Source organism: Haliotis cracherodii, unplaced genomic scaffold, assembly GCF_022045235.1.
Source record: "Haliotis cracherodii isolate W230 unplaced genomic scaffold, xgHalCrac1.p SCAF_8, whole genome shotgun sequence".
NCBI classification, from domain to species: Eukaryota; Metazoa; Mollusca; class Gastropoda; order Lepetellida; family Haliotidae; genus Haliotis; species Haliotis cracherodii.
This window is the reverse complement of record NW_027266341.1, coordinates 37,389,891-37,407,637: the sequence shown is the minus strand read 5'-3', so window position 1 is coordinate 37,407,637 and position 17,747 is coordinate 37,389,891. Positions and strand designations below refer to the sequence as shown.

General features: G+C 39.7%; 1 protein-coding gene across 6 annotated transcripts in view; it reads left to right on the top strand.

The window, feature by feature from the left end:
* Positions 1-17,747, top strand: part of LOC139449415 (beta-1,4-mannosyltransferase egh-like) — a 135,623-nt gene that overhangs the window by 96,846 nt on the left and 21,030 nt on the right. For 4 of the 6 annotated variants that reach the window (XM_071230789.1, XM_071230790.1, XM_071230794.1 and 1 more), the window contains one exon: positions 16,992-17,207. The gene's annotated coding sequence lies outside the window, so the exon portion shown is untranslated. Of the gene's footprint in view, positions 1-5,921; positions 6,012-13,094; positions 13,180-16,991; positions 17,208-17,747 lie in introns of those variants that run through there. The other 2 variants (XM_071230793.1, XM_071230792.1) reach the window with 2 other exon arrangements.

The following is a 17,747-nucleotide window of genomic DNA, read 5'->3' as shown; positions in this document are numbered from 1 at the left end:
CCAAGACTTGATTATGTACCGGCCACCATGATATAGTTGAATGGTGCTGATTGTGTTGTTATATAACATTCACTGTTTGACACTGTATAACATGATGAAGTTGATGAGGTCGACAGTGTGGAGATGGTGTGTGGAACTGCTAGCTCTGTGATGTCGGGTGTGACATGCCAATCAGATCAATAGCCAGGCTTGTCTGATGGTCACATGGCGATCATTGCTCACAGGATAAGATATCACAGCACTAATGAAGATGAGAAACAGGACCCGGGATCAACTGGCAAGTCGTTATGTCACCTCAGGCTGCAACAAGGCCACAGGTTTTCCAGTGTGGTAGGTAGGACCAGGTCGGCTTGTATTGATGACATCACTACAGGTGTCAGAGTTACAGATAAGCTGCGTATTTGCGTAAAATACCCCCCAAAACTATTCAAAACTCAATTACTTTAAATTAACTTGAGTACAGAAACGCATGCATTAAATGAAAAACTCAATTGTCACATAATTAAAACAGGACACATAAATACCCAATGAAGCTTTTTCATCATGCGTACAACAGAGCTAATTTCTGAAACACAATTACTAGCTAATTTACTTTCTGAGTCAAGCCTATATCTAGAACTGTTATATACATCTAAAACATTTCTTTCTTTCTTTGAAATCTCAAGATGTTTTCTCATTTGGGGAAAACCCCAATGGAGTGATGAATAGACAAGTGAATAAATATTGGTTACCCAATGAAAAATGTAATAACCCTATTAAAATAGAAACCTTCGAGTAAAAACTCAATTGCTCAAAAAGTGATCTGGAGCTCTGGTGGGGTGTTGTAGACCAATGAACAGCTTTATAGTTGATTGGACCCGTGAAGATCTGGGGTAGAATAGGTCTTCAGCAACCCATGCTTGCCGTAAGAGGCAACTAACGGGATCAGGTGGTCAGGCTTGCTGACTTGGTTGATGCATGTAATCACATCCCAATTGCGTGGATCGATGCTCATAATGTCAATCACTGGATTGTCTAATCCAGACTCAATTATTTACAGACTGCTGTCATATAGATGGAATATTGCTGAGTATGACGTTAAACAACAAACAATCAATCATTGTTGATTATCTTTTTCAGTCACCCAAGGCATTGCTTCCAATGAATCAGTAAACTTCATTTATCGTCCTGATTGTCTTTAACTTGAGGTGAAGACTGTGTAAGTGTTGTTCTTCAAAATAGTTGATAATCAATTATCAGCTGCCAGTTACAGAATTGTTCATGAATTTTCCAGTGATATTAGTTCATTACATTTGAATTTGTTGAGGATGATAATATTGGGTATTGTTTGTATATAAAAACAAAGGATAGCAGACATTTCAAGCTGTATTGCAAGCTGTGATGATTGAGACTGCCTATTTTATTTTGTTGTTGTTTACATGAAGCATACAGAGTAAGAATTCTTTAAATGTATTTTCTTCTGTTCTCATTCATGATCAATCATTGATTGTCTTTTTTTACCAATGATCAATCTTGAGGTTTTAACCAAATCTCGACACGTGTCTCCAGTAATTCAAACTGGGAGCTTCACATGTTGTGAACACGTCTGTGTTATCTGGAAAGTTACTTCTGTTAAATTCCCTTGTGTCCTTTACACTCGACCTGTGAAGATCCGGGTAGAGATTAGGTCTTCAGCAACCCATGTTTGCTGTAATAGGCGAGGGGCAGTCGGGTAGCCTAGTGGTTAAAGCGTTCGCTCATCACACCGAACGTGGGTACAATGAGTGAAGCCCATTTCTGGTGTCCCCCGACGTGATATTGCTGGAATATTGCTAAAAGTGGCGTAAAACCATTACTCACTCACTGTAAGAGGCGACTAAAAACATCGGGTGGTCAGACTCGCTGACGTGGTTGATGCACCTCATGGAATCCAAATTGCCCAGACTCGATTATGTTCAGACCACCGTCATATGGCTAGAATATTGCTGAGTGCGGCGTGAAACAACAAAGGAAAACCTTTAGACACACAGTAATTCTGATCAAGGCAGCGTTATCACTCACTCACGCAGTTATTATAGTGATCAGATTGTGTTTTGAAATCATCAAATTGCTTTTTTTTAAGATGAGTTCTATGCAGCTGTTTGTTAAATAATCGATGTCTGTTACATGTACTTTGTCGTGTTGTTCACTAATTTGTTTCGTATACAAATTTTAACTAGATGCGTGCTCGCAGAAATAATCTGTTTTCTCCTAAAAATCCATGAAGGTATCATTTTTGCAGGACAAATTATTTTAGTTAAGTGAGGTCAATATATATATGACCCCCCAAGACCTATTGCCATCACCTCATCCTGCCTTGTCCCACCCATAGGTATCAGCAGACAGTAGACGACTCTGTCATCTGCAGGATGGATGGCTGGATGTCGATAACTCAGGGGATAGAATAGATTCTTGTCAGGGGATAATTGTCAGTTTAGGCCTCATTGTTTATGGGAGTAATTGACACATTCCTGCTTAGATTGGCCAAGTCATTACTGTCTGGTCACGACAACCTGCAAGTGATGAACACCTATCATGGTGATAGAAAATCCCAGAATGCAACATTTGGAGGTGAAATGGGGTTTAACGTCGCGTCCAAGATTATTGCACTCATAATGCAACATACAGGCATGTTTCTGTGTGGCTGCTTGTACTAGTCCAGACTAATGCCGATTTTATAGTGCTACCCCACTGAGATACAATGTCGGAGTTTAACATGAATACCCCACTCTGAGCTGACCAGTCCTTGTTTTATATCCTTAATGCTGAGTGCCAGACAGGATTACATCTTTTAATGTCTTTTTGTGTGACATGGCTGAGGATCGAACCAAAGACTTTCCACTCTACCATTAGCCCATGGAGGCGGTCAACATTTGGAACCAGCATTTACCTATACTTGTATGTCAATATGAAATACAGTATGCTATGTTTATAGTATACATGCTTATAACAAACTGACGAGTGTAATGAACTGTTTTTTTGTCCCACCGTTTGCTGTATATAAGCAATATATATGCTTATAACAAACTAAAATCAGTGGTCCCTTTGAGGTTTACAGTACAAGCCAGCCTTAAGAATTTGTCAATTAACCAATCATGAGGAAAGATGGGTTGTATTTATATTTTGCGTACTTGAACCACATAATGTCTATGTGAAACTTTACACAAAATGGTATCACAATGTAAGTAATGTTTTACAATCCTGCTGTAATATGCACCATTTCCCTCAGAAGTACTTCTGTAAGCAAATATTGAGACATTAACTTTTTAAGAGGATGTGGAAAAGACAGTCTTTAATCATTTCCACCCATTGAAGACATTTTATAGATATTGGTGCTGATTATGTCAATAGCCCTGTGAAGATCTGGGTTAGAATAGGCTTTCAGCAACCCATACTTGCCATAAGAGGTGATGATGCTTGTCATAAGAGACGACTAACGGGTCGGGTGGTCAAGCTTGCTAAATTGGTTGATGAGCATCAAAGCTCATGAAATCAATCACTGGATTGTTTGGTCCAGAGTTGATTATTTACATACCGCCATCATATGGCTGTAATATTGCTGAGTGCAGTGCTAAACAACAAACAAACAAAATAATACATCAATATGGTAATCAGAGTCCCTTGCAGATTTACTTGACCAAGCAACACCTGCTCCAGATTATGCATGGTTGTGTGTCTGTGTCTGTGTCTGTCTGTGTCTGTGTCTGTGTGCAGGGCCAGCTTAAGACACTGGTTGATGACAACACATTGAGATGAAGCAGATTGTGTAGTCGCTGATGCGGCAGTGGGATCTAGGTTGTGTTTACTTCATTGTGGCATCTCTGTAAGTTGAAGCCCTACTTATACAGACACAAGGAGGATATGTCCAACATGAAATGGGCCATTTGTTGCAATTGATAAACATGTCAAGTGTGTTTGACATTCTCAATGATCTCACCACAAACCTCCTCTAACATGGTATGTTGAGTTGATATACAAGAAAAAACAGTGTTTGGTTTTGTTTGTTGGACCAATTTTATCGTGTACAGACTATTTTGGAGTCAAGAGGCAAGAAACATATTGAGAATTAAAAAGACGTTATGGTTCATGAATCAAGATATTTCTGAAATAAGTCATGAAATACATGCAAAAATTAAGATATAAAATTACACTGCAATTTTACTTATTTATTATATATTTGGGGATAGCTTTTTCTGTAAAACATACAACTAAATTAGTGTAAGTTTTAACATACTGAAAAATATGCAACAACAAGAATGAATATGTTGTTTAGTTCATGTTTATCAAGTATATGTTTTATGTTCATTTTATGTTTTTATAAACTCTGTTGTATAGTTAACATTAATATAGGTTTTTCTGCTACCTTGTTTCATTTCATCACCAATAATAGTCAGTATTATACATTAAAACTCTAGCCTGAGAACATGTGGGGAGTAAAGATTCTAAAGGACAACTTGAAGCCATGATGGCAAGATCAGTCTGACGTTGAGTTCGGAATATCTGAGAACTATTCCCGGGACACTGTTCAGATATCAGATGGAAATTCTCTGAATCAACTGACACACCACACGATCTGTTGAAGGAGTACTCAACCCAGCTGATACCCTCTGTAAGTCCCCAACACTGACTGTTACTAATGTCATGAAAAACATGGGCATTGCTCACAATATCGACAACTGGTTTGACTGGCCCCAATTTAATTATTTACAAATCTCTGTGATATGGAGGGGCGGTCGGGTAGCATAGTGGTTAAAGTGTTTGTTCGTCGTGCTGAAGACCCGGGTTCGATTCCCGACATGGGTACAATGTGTGAAGCCCATTTGTGGTGTCCACCGCTGTGATATTGCTGGAATATTGCTAAAAGCGGCGTAAAACCATACTCACTTACTCACTGTGATATGATGGACTATTGCTGCTGTGTAGAACAAACCTTTGGTTTATGTAAATATTTCATCCTTTTTTTAGATATTGGATGATACAGAATCCTCCAGAAACAAGAATCAATTTGGATAATATTTGGAATGGATGCAGTATTTATGTTATCATATATTCTTGGTGAAGATATGGGTTCACAAGCACCAACAATTTATAAAATAATAATGAATTTGACCTTTTTGCAGCTACTGACTGAACAGTTCTTTCGTAAGCTAATAGGCCCCGTGAAGAACAAGGCTAGAATGGATCTTCAGCAACCCATGCTTGTCGTAACAGGCGACTATGCTTGTTGTAAGTGATGAAAAATGGGATCGGGTGGTCAGGTTCACTGACATGGTGGATTCATGTTATCATATGTCAAATGCGTATATCGATGCTCATGATATCAATCACTTGGTTATTTACAGACTGCCTATATACCTGGAATATTGCTGAGAGTGAATCATAAACTAATGGTCATGTTCTGCACTGTAAGTGTCCATGCTAATCCTGTAAGCCGTGAGTGTTGAAGGTTGGACAGCTACATATACAACAGTCAATGTCTGAAGGAGTTGTTGGAATATGTCTTGATGAAAGAATACATGACATTTAATGAGCTAATTAGTGCCCCTGCTGCACATAATTGGCATCGCTTTCATGTTCGACACCACCCTCATCAGTGAATGTAGCGTCAATCTCAAACAAAATGAAAAGACCAAGTTTTCTCACCATCCGTTACATATCATAATCACAGAAGCTTGATCCCATCAATATAAAGAAACAAGGCTGTGACATTAGGCTCTCTGGTTTCCTAATCACAACCAAGCTGAACAATAGTCCTAGTTAGAGGAGCTGTCACAACAGCCAGTCCTGCTAATTAGTGTGTGGCCATTGAATGAATGTATGTATCTGTGGGACAAAGGAAGACTGTGTCAGGTTACAAAGTGTGCATGGCCCTCACTATCTGTCACCAACCACACTCAGCATCTCTTCCATGGGCTCTCCCAGTGCACTTGACGCAGTCACAGGTTCTCCAGACATTGATTTCCCCGGACCATTGCGCAGTCTTGGCTTGGCAGGTAAAGTGTGTACGATGTGAATATGTTGTAGATGTTGTCACTGCTTGTGGAATATTGTCTGCTGACTTACATGTTATATGGCTGTTTGGTTGACTATGGGAAAATGTTAGCCATGCAAGATGTCTATGGGAAAATGTTAGCCATGCAAGATACTCATGGGGCACTGGGATGCTTGAGGTTGGTTTATGACATCTTTGAAGACATGTTTTTATCATAACATCCAACACAGCTGGCCAACAATTCTATTTGTGTCAGCTCAATCCCTGAATATCTTAGTGTCTTATATGGCCAATCTATTATGGACATAATTCACCAACATTTTAATTTTGAAAGTGATGTCATCTCCATCTCACATATCTCCAACATAGCCCAGAATTTGTCTTGCTTTGGTGTTAGCCAAAATTAAAGGTGTATATATGGTTGCAAATGGGTGCAGGTTTTATGGAGTACAATTGAATGATGATATGATGCACTGAATCTTTGAAGATGGAAACAAACTTCCAGCAGTCCTAAAAACTGACTGTCTGGTGTGTATTTATTGCGATATAATGTGCGCTACATACCCACTCAGGATTCTGGGAGGAAACAGCTCCAACTTTGCCTTCCTTGGAGTAAGGCGTGGTCCGCGAGTTTTGGTTACTTGCGTGTTAAAAATTGCCCCATTGCTCATGTACTCTGTCACTTATGGGGTGATTGGGTAGCCTAGTGATGAAAGCGTTCGTTCTTTACGCCAAAGAAGCATGGGTACAATGTGTGAAGCCAATTACTTTTGTCCCCTGCCGTGATATTACTTGAACATTGCTAAAAGTGGCGTAAAACATTACACACTCACTTAAACCATTTAGTTATTGGTCTCTGCAAAGGATGAAAGATAATCAGTTGAAATTCCAATGGTTCAATAAGTAATTTTCTATTTATTGTTTCAGTCATACTAAAATCAGTTTCGAAATCAAAATCTTTTAATGTAATAGCTTACATTGAGCTTTTCGCTTCTCCTTGTATAAATGGCAATACTTACATGCCAGGTAGAGTTTGATTTGTTGATAGTGGTGTTATGAAATATATCCACCTGATAATATCTTCCAATGTCGATTCCTGGGCACTCATTCAACGTGTCATTCTGGGTGTTTCAGCGACAGGTGATTACATTCACCAACACAGCACTGTAACTAATCTTTTCTGTTTGTGGTACAGGACTTTTGATCATCATTTAAACAGGTCCCTTGGCTTTCATTTCTGATAAATACAGAATTGTATATTACCGAATATAATTAATTGGTTGAAACAAATGGATTGTAAGAAATGATCGATGATGACATCGTGATGGATTCCCAACACTAATGATATACCCACGGCTCATGGTTGTGTAATATGCAGGACAAGATTGATTGTTATGACTCTGCATGAAGGATAACACAGCCATTACTGTCAGGTCAGGTCACTGGAGCAAGATTGACACTTCCACCAGGTATTGTTTCAATTTGTGATGGTATTCATCTCTCTCTCTCTCTCTCTGTCTCTCTCTCTCTGTGTGTCTCTCTCTCTCTCTGTGTCTCTCTCTCTCTCTCTCTCTCTCTCTCTCTCTCTCTCTCTCTCTCTCTCTCTCTCTCTCTCTCCTGACCAATACTGTCTGTGAGATAAGCAGGGTGTGGGCTTAGAGCCTTGTGGTTAAAGTGTTTTGTCATCATGCCGAAGGCCCAGGTTCAATTCCCCACATGTACAATGTGTGAAGCCCATTTCTGCTGTCTTCTGCCATAATATTGCTGGAATATTGCTCAAATTTTTGTTAAAACCATACTCACTCACTCACTGGTTAGAGCAGATGTGAATGAGCAAGGCGTTGTTACAATATATAAAAGTGTGCTTCCCGTTTGTCAGGAGGAGGGTGGGAGCACAGCTTGTTGATTCCCCTCAGAGGCACAATGTGTGGAGCCAGTTTCGTGAGTCCTAGACTAACATATAGTCTCTGAAATGAACATATACAGAAAAAAACAGTTGTTCAGTTATCTTAATAAAAATCTAATAAAAAGGGAGCCCAGTGATTCTCTTCATTTCCTGATACTGCAGTAATCTAGACTTGCCAAACATTATAGACTTGCATGGGCTGTAGTTGATATAAATGTATCAGGGTCTGTAAGACAGACTACGTGAGTCCCTCTTCCATGATATGGCTGGAATATTGCTAGAAGCTGCCTAATAGTATACTCACTCACTCACACGATTAGTTTTCCACATGGTAGCAAGACCGCCTCCGTGGTCTAATGGTAGATCGTCCGCCCGGAGAGCGGAAGGTCCGGGGTTCGATCCCCAGCTGCGTCATACCAAAAGACGTTAAAACAGGGTACTTGTTTGTTACCCTGTCTGGTGCTCGGCATTAAGGGGCTAAAACAAGGACTGGTCAGCTCGGAGTCAGTAAACTGTGTCTGAGTGGCGTATTAATGTTAAACTGTGGCATGGTATCTCAGTGTGGTAGCGCTATAAATCGGCATCAGTCCGGACTAGTACAAGCAGCCATACACACATACACGTGAATGCACGTCGCTATATAAGTGCAATAATCTTGGAGGCGACGTTAAACCCCATTTCACCTCATCCAAATGGTAGCCAGACACAGCAGGAACTAAGTTTAGAATTATTTGAACCACCAAGCGATCTTGGCACGATGACTATTGTTTGTCTGTCAGACGTTATTAGAGGTACAGCAGTTAAAATAAGGAGTAAGATTTTGTTATGAACTTAGCTGTGATGTTTTCATGATGAAGCTGTGTTTTGGTAATAATATAGCCATGATTTAGCCATGTTATAACTGGGATTTGGCCATGATGTAATAGTCATTTGGCATGAAGCTGATTTTAGTTGTGAAATAGCCACAGTGATTTAGTCATGATGCAACAGTTATATCACTGATTTGTTGAATGCAGTTCACTCACTGTCTTAAATCAAACAACTTTGCTACACGTGCACAGCATGATTTTCTGAAGTGACATACATAATCTCCTTATACTGCTCTGTCCAGAAATTCACTGAGCTGTGACAGCCATTATGAAGCCGTCCTGGTGTCCAGGTATACGATTGTAACCAGCTGTTCAGTGTGGCTCGGTCAACAGGACTTGATACACATTATTATCCAGTGAACATAAGGAACGAAAGGCATCTCCAGGCCTCCTCCCTCCAATGTCTGACTGCACCATCCCTCCAATATTGCCGCGCGAAGCACTTGAATACTTCACATGGACTTCACCCTTGCGAAGACAGGAAGGGATCATCTCATTCAATGGGATGAATGTAAAACTAGATTTTCGACATGTCATCTAAGCTTCAGCTAGAATATTACTTTTCTGTCAGTTTCAGAGCAAATGGTTCATCACCTTTTTGTAATGAGACAGTTTCCATAGAAACACAAGAATTTATTTATGCAAGGAACTGCAATACTTCTCATTTAAGCACTGATCAAGCTGCTAGCAGAAAGGAAGGTGTTGTTTCACAGCTGGGTGTACAAGATTGTGTACAAGATGGTGTCACATCATAGGTCTCTGATGTTTCTGGGCTCTCAGCCTAGCTTGCTTGCCGGCAGTCATTAGGAACTGCAATAATTGGATCAAAAAGGATACGGCGCCGTGTCTTGATTTTATTATTAATTTCTTTTCAATGTCCTAGCAAGGTTTAGAGAGTAAATGTCGCTGCTGGATGATCACAAGTGATTCAAGTGTGGGATCTGGTTTTCCAGCTCAGCAGGATGTCATTTGGTTTTGTGTCCTTTTGGGAAGAACAAGTCCCATTTGGTGACAGTGATGTCACATTCAAGTAGTAGACACCCATGTGTTAATACTACAAGTCCACTTTTATTGCAGACTTCTCTTTAATATTGTCAATAAAATTGGGGAAAGACGTTCTGTTTTTGGTGTGATTCACATGAAGCATGAACGTTTGGTCGATCTTACATATGTTTGATTTTTTTCATCAAGAAAAGAAAGAACTGAAAACACATTCTTTAACTGTAGGTGTAGTGTAGTGTAGTGTAGTGTAGTGTAGTGTAGTGTAGTGTAGTGTAGTGTAGTGTAGTGTAGTGTAGTGTAGTGTAGTGTAGTGTAGTGTAGTGTAACATTGCTTTTTTTATGAGATTTAACCTAAATGGAGAACGATTATGATTATGTTACTAGAGCTTCATAAAGACTTTTAGATGGTGGCTGTGATTACTTTTTAATAGTCTTGTGCCATGACTGTAGAATTTATATGTATATATTTTAGAAATTTTTTGCTTCAAGCCTAGGCAAGTTTAGATCAAACTAAACAAAGTCTAGTTTCCTTGCTTCCATGTGAAAACAGCAGAAGAGGAAAGGTTCCTTTGAAGAAAAAAAACATAATAAAAGAAATGTTTTCATTGACTAAATGTTAATCTAAGATGTTGGGTGTGTAGTATGAACCAAGGCGGGGTAGGCTGGCCTAGTGGCTGGTGTCATGTCTGTCACCAGGAGAAAAGGGGCAATATGAATTACCAGTCATTATGCTGAGAGGATATTGAGTGTGTGAGTGGCTGATACATACGTTTAGTGACATACCAACAATATAAGGACAGGGGACCCAAGGAATGGGCTTCGCACATTAAACTTAAGTGGAATCAAACTCAGGCCTAAGGCATGACAAGTGAATGCTGTAACAACAAGGCTACCCGACAGGCCCTGAACTTATATTGAACTCCAGAATTAATGTCCAATACTGTCACATGGACTCACTACAGCCGTGATGGAAGGATCATTTTGTGGGGATTATTTCACCAAAGTGGGCTTGTAAATCCTGCTAGATACAAGCCACCTTTCATCTTTAATTACTGCAAATAGGAGCTCTGATGAACTTTGGGACTTTGACAAGCTGCCAGCTTTATCCTCGCTGGAGCCATTACATCTTGATACACCAACTAATGATGGAATCTGCAGCCAATTTTGGAGAATGCCTTTGTCTCTGTTTTCATTATGTCAGTGTAGATTTCTGAAGCAGGGTTGATGGTGTGTGGGGTCTTGTGTGACCTGCTGGAGAGGCTTCTCACAGAGTGGAACTGACAAGTGATGCCTTGCTTCTGGATCATCTGTGTCGTCTTGTTATGGTTATTAATGAATGTCTTCAGTTAGGAATAGATCACATTATTAAAAGTTTCCGATTTTGTTATTTGGTTGTTTCAAACAAGATTAGGTGAGTGACTGAATTTGGTTTAACATTGCTTTGAACAGTATCTCATTTATATCATGGCATGTCAGTTTGATATTGGAGGAAAGCCTGAAGTGATGCAGGTGTCAGACATTTACTACTTTGGTGAAACCCACGAGAGCAGGTATGGTGCTGACATTCCTCGAAACATAATCAGAGCTATTCTAGGATTCAAACTAGAGATCATAGGTTTCTACGGGGTAGTAGATGTCAGTGAGTCATCAGTATCTCGTGTATATCACTGCAGTCTGTGTAGGTGGCCGGTGTGAGCCAGAGGCTGATAACATGAGCAATAATCCACATTGTGATACAAAGACAGTCAGCCTGGTCAAACATTGTAACACCCTGTCAGAGGGTCCTGATGGGGGGGGGGGGGGGGGGGGAGGGGGGGGGGGGAGTGTCCCATAAGCAGTTAAATGTAGGGTACTTTTTCATTATGCAGTAATTTTTCTTCTTTTTCAATAAAATCGTTGCAAAATTATTTTTGGGGGGGTGGCATATTTGTTTCACAAAAATTCCAAATGAATTTTTTGACAAATATTATAATATTATCACCAGGTTATTTTACCTTTCGTTTCATCCTGACAATTCATATTTTTAATACCGGATAAAATCTCAAATTGCTAAACATTCTAGACTGGTCCCCTGCATCAGTTTGCGTTTGGGTCTTGAAGACAGACTGTTTTTGACCATTTCTATCATTTTACGATAAGCGGTAAATTATTTATTTACATTAAGCAGTTATTTTTGGTATTTTCCCTTTAAGCATTTACGATAAAAAAAAAGCTGAATTTTATGTTTACGATAATGTTTGAAGGGTGTTTAGTTTTACGTTAAGCATTTAAACCCATCAGGACCCTCCTGTCACGCATGCTCTCTTTCACTCTCTCACTCACTCACTCACTCACTCACTCACTCACTTTCTCCAACTCTCTCTCTCACTCAGGCACATGCATGTTGCAGTATATAAGTGCAATAATCTTAACAGCCTCACCTCACCTCGCCTCACCTCACCTCATTATCCCTGATATGACAGCAGGTGAGTATAAGGGGTAATGTTGACAGAATGGATAGTCAAGTTGACACAGAGCTCCAAATTACCAAAAATGAGAGGTCCTGTGTATTATATGCATAACATCCATGGTGTCTAATGATTCATGACTTTCAGGCTTTTTCTTCCAATTGTCTCTTTTTTTCCTCTGAGTCAGAATGTAATCAGTCCGAGTTTTCATGCACATCAGATTTCCTGGTATGCCGGCATACGTGATGCTGCTCCAGCCCATAGCTGATGAAGCCGAGGAATCCCCCTGGGGAATCTCCCACAATAGGTCGGGCGAAAAACAGCCCTGTGTGAAGCAATCAGTGTTATAACCATGGGAAATCTGATGGCCCTGCACAGAGTTCTGGTAATGATCATAGCAGTTTATGCCCTCTCCTATTAAAAGGAATACCTCCAACCCTGTTAGGAGTTCCTTGTAATAAGCAAGTACATGCAGGATTCACACATGATGCTGACAGTGCATGGAGTAATATATCCTGAGTCAGTTCGGTGCTGATGTAAGCTAGAAGACAGAGGAATTTGGGCCTCGCTGGAGCGAGAATGGAATGACGATAATTTCTTCCTGTTCCTGAGTTTTTATAAAAGTTTGTAAGACAGGCTAGGTTGAGTCTGTACACCGGCAGCTGTCAGTGAATGTTCTGACAAGGATTTAGCTTAGCTTCTTGCCCTGCGTGGGGGGGTGATCAGGGGATTAGGTTTGTTTTGGGGGTTGGCAGGGATTAAGCTACTTGCACATGTTACCATGTACCTTGCCTGTGCCATTGTTTCTCATGGTGCTTGGAGCTAGTTGGTTGCAGGGCTCTCGGGGAAAGGGCTGTTCAGGTAACTGTAGCCAGTTTATTGAGCAAGGGACAATTCAAGTCAACCTGATTCGCACACTGTTTGTGGAAGGATTTTACTCTAGAGGTTTGTGTTGTTTTATTGCCTTTGTTTCTCTGTACAAAAAGTCTAGATTGTTTATATATGAGTAATATGGCGTTGCAACTGTATTTGAAAGTTTAAACTTGAGGGTTTCCTTGTATGAAGCAGACCATCAAAACTGTTGTCCTCACTGATATGATTTTATTGCTCTGTTCATGAAAACAACAAATAATTACTATGTTGAAATGAAAGTTACCTCTGTGTCTGACTTTGGTTAATATTGAAAAGTCATATACTTTTTTTAATCAGGAAGAGCAGCTTGGTGATGTGTGTCATTGGTTTTTGCATTTTGTTTTCAGTGAATTTCTTGTCCAAAATTAATCTGCAACTAATATTGATGTAAAACATATAGTCATAGTTTGACACTTCCTTGTCTACAAGAGTTAATTGACAATATGGATAATAATAGATAAATAAACTGTGCCCTTGTGGTTATCTGCGGAAAGATGCACGTTTGTGATACAAAATTTTGTTGGTATTTGTGACACTGATGGTGTATTTGATTGATTGGACTTTGAGATCACCCAAGGTGTTTGGTAAATAAGGTGTAGCCGACTGTCTTGGCCATTATCCCTGAGATTTGGTGAGGGCTTCATCACTGACTGGAGTTTATTTGTAGTTATTTTATGTTGCCTTGATCTACACATTATGATGTTAACAGTGAAGTAAGTCATGCTCCAGGGCTCCAGAGGTAGTAAAGGCTGGGACAGCCTGTCAGTGAATCAGGACTCACAGGAAGCCTGGTAGTCTGTCCTACAGACCCTGATACAAATATATCAAATACAGCCCATGCAAGTCTATAATGTTTGGCAAGTCTAGATTACTGCAGTATCAAGGATTAAATGTAGAATTATTTGAACCACCAAGTGATTTGTTATGAACTTAGCTGTGATGTCTCTGGGCTCCTTTTTATTATATTTTTATTAAGATAAATTAAAAAGTTGTTTTTTTTCTGTACGATATGTTCATTTCAGAGACTAGATGTTAGTCTAGAAGATTTGTTCTGTATTGAACTGTACATTATTAATTTTGATACAGCTATTTTTTCTACATTAAAATTGTAATACACTGTTTTGGTTTAGTTTTTGTAGTGTATATTCTTAAAAAAATCAATTCAGTGTTTTGCCCTCACTTATTGTCAAAATCGAAATGTATTGTATAACAAGCATTAGAGTGATGAAGGCATGAGTTGTCCCAGCAGAGCAGGGGGGAGGTCTGTCTCCTTCAACCATGTCCCTCACCCTGAGTGGTCTTTATAAGCTGTGTAAACACACATCTCCCATTTCCATGGATCCCATCGATTCTTCAAATGAGGAGGAGAATTGTTGCCTTCTTTCCGTGGTGTGCTGTCTCACTCAGCATATTTAAAAGTAAGCTCATGGCTGAAAATTAGATTTCTTTTCTTCAGGAACAGCTATATGTTTAAGGAGATGGCTGCAAAGTTTGTTTTTTGAAATGATTAGGGGGGCTCAGAGAATTGCAAAGGGATTTGTGTGGCTGTGAAGTTGAAATTTCCCTGTTATCTCCCTTGAGTTGTCATCGAACCTGAGCATCAGCTGTGGGTCTGCCTGGCCACTGACTGCAGAGAGCGTTGAAAGACGAGCTGAAGACTGACATTTAGCCTCTGAAATTGAAATATTTTAAGAAATGTATCACTTGGTATATTGTTTTTTATTGTATGATAGAAGGGTTCATGTGGTTCTTTCATGTTCAGACTCTAAACTGAAGAATCCAAGACTTGAAAAACCAATTTAAACTTGCATATGGATAATGAATGGACATGAATTTTAATTAAAGGTATGTATGACAAACTGTCCCAACTGTCAACCCCCCTGTTGAATATACAGTCTCATCAATTCATTTGCCAACATGAATGTGCTTTTCCCACTTTGCAAGCATAGCGCCAGCCTTACCATCAAACCCTAGAGAATTAAATTGAAAAAGGTGTCCAACTCAAGTCTAGAATGACAGCTCTGAAATTAAGGATTGTTCTGTGCTCCATTTGGATTTTTTTATTTATCTTTTATTTTGTTGATAAATATTTAGGATAAGACTTTATTTCTGGGACTAAATGTCAGTCTAACATAACACTTACATTCTTGCTATGCTGGTACTGAGGAAGGGAGTTCTAATTTTGGTATTGCATTTTAGGACCACTCTGGAAAATAATGTAAATGAGCCCAGGGCCAGTGTTGCTTGTAGTGATTTTATGTATGTCATGATTCAGTATGTATTGGACAATCCATGCACAGGGAACTGGAGACAGTGTGTAGGCTACCTGTTTATTAGCTGAAGATGCTGGTTCAAGTGGTGCTGTAATTACTTTCAATGTGCCATTGTTCAAAACATTGTTCTTAACATTATCATATCTTAGCCAGTCGTTTATACACAGCCTTTTTATTTGTACTTTCTGGGTTCCTTTTTTCTTCTTTTCTTTGTTGTTTAACGCACTCAGCAAAATTCCCACTTAATGATGACGGTCTGTAAATAATCAAGTCTGGACCACAGAATCCAGTGATTGACATGAGCATCAATCCACGCAATTGGGGTACGATGACATGCATCAACTAAGTCAACGATACTGACCATCCGATCCCATTAGTCGCCTCTTACGACAAGCATGGGTTGCTGAAGACCTATTTTTCCCCAGATCTTCTTGTGTCTTATCATTCTTAGCCAGTTGTGCATACACATGAAGCCATTTCATTTGAACTTTCATGGTTTCAGTATGGTTAGACAGTCTTCATCTTCTGATCTACTAATGTCATCTTTTGATTTTAAAAAGAAAATGATTTTCCCCTGTATGGCAACTTAATAATCTTTGACAGCTTATTCCACACATTACCTAGCCAGAAGCAATCATTTGTTGTTGACAAGTGCAAACTTTTCCATATCTCAGAGAATATGATCACTAGCAAGCTTTCCAAATGCTATTTGATTCTCCCAGATTGTAGAGAGGGGATAACTGAAGCTACTTCCTATGTGAACAATCTGTCATCTTTATCAAATAGTGATAAGCAAACCGAGTGCGATATATGAAGTTTGAAGTCCTGGATTACAGCATTCATTGCACCATCTGGTATTCTGGTACGCCATCAGATCCCATGTTGCTAATTTGAATTTGCCATTTCATATTTCAGTGTGCGCAAGGCGCAAGGGCGTTGCCCAAAGTGATTTCTGTATATGCATGTAAGATTATTATGGTAATGTTACCTGACTGAACACAAATGGTAACATATATAATAACTGGTTAGTTTCGACAGATGTAAAACAAATTGAGAAACAAATCAATATTTGAGGGAGTGTGGAATCAGGCCATTTTAAAAGAAATGCATCAAAAGCTAAGTCAATTGTATCATCCCAAATTTGTAGACTTCAAGGCACACTGTATTACATGATCAAGCTGACATTCAATAATATAACTAAAACACAATTCACAGCAATGTTTAACCAATGGGCTCATTCATGAAGCCTTAATGTGGCCATTTTTATGTTCAGGATGGATGTCAGCTTGACTTGACACAGCTGACAGTACAGCAAATGCTGTAATGACCTCTTATTTGTTTTCCAGATATAAACTTGGGGTCCCACTAGTTACCTCATTGTTTTTATGTTTCTACCCTGAATGAAACAAGTGCCACTAATACACAAAAGATGTCCAGTGGGTGACTGATCGATGTGTTTATTTGTATGTGTGAAATGTGACTCATCTGGTTAGTTTGCTGCCAGGTCCTTATGCATTGATTCTGGTAAATAACACGCTGTCAACATATTGATGTATGTATGTTTGTTTTCAGATATCAAGTTGAGTAAAGCCAGTTGAGGTTGATGGAAGGCAGAGGCCTTGTAACCCCGGTAGCTACAGCATCATTCCGGTAGATACGGATTTACCCTGGTAGATACAACTTCACCCCGGTAGATACGGCGTCACCTACAAGATTACCTGCTTACTGGATTAAGTGTATGCCGAGTAGTGGATTATACCTGGCCGGATTATCTCCATCACCTCACAGGTAAATTTCAGGATGAAAGAAGCTCTATAGGCCCCCAGTACTCATGCTTGTCTCCCTGTGGGGATTCTGGGGCGGAATAGGTCTCTTGTACCTCATAGCATACATTTCTTACTGTAGGAGACAGAGAAAATAACAGTTCTCGTGATTTTCTTGCGAATGGTGGGTTGGAGGGGTGTATGGGGATCATGGTGGAAAGGAGTATGGGGTACCTCATGCTTGTCTCCAATTGGGGATTATGGTGGGGAAGGGTATGGGGTACCTCATGCTTGTCTCCAATTGGGGATTTTGGTGGGGAGGGGTATGGGGTACCTCATGCTTGTCTCCAATTGGGGATTTTGGTGGGGTGGGGTATGGGGTACCTCATGATTGTCTCCAATTGGGGATTATGGTGGAAAGGGGTATGGGCTACCTCATGCTTGTCTCCAATTGGGGATTATGGTGGGGAAGGGTATGGGGTACCTCATGCTTGTCTCCAATTTTGGATTCTTGATGTAAAAGCAAAGTCCCTTATTAAGCCTGTAACAACATCCTTGAGACCAT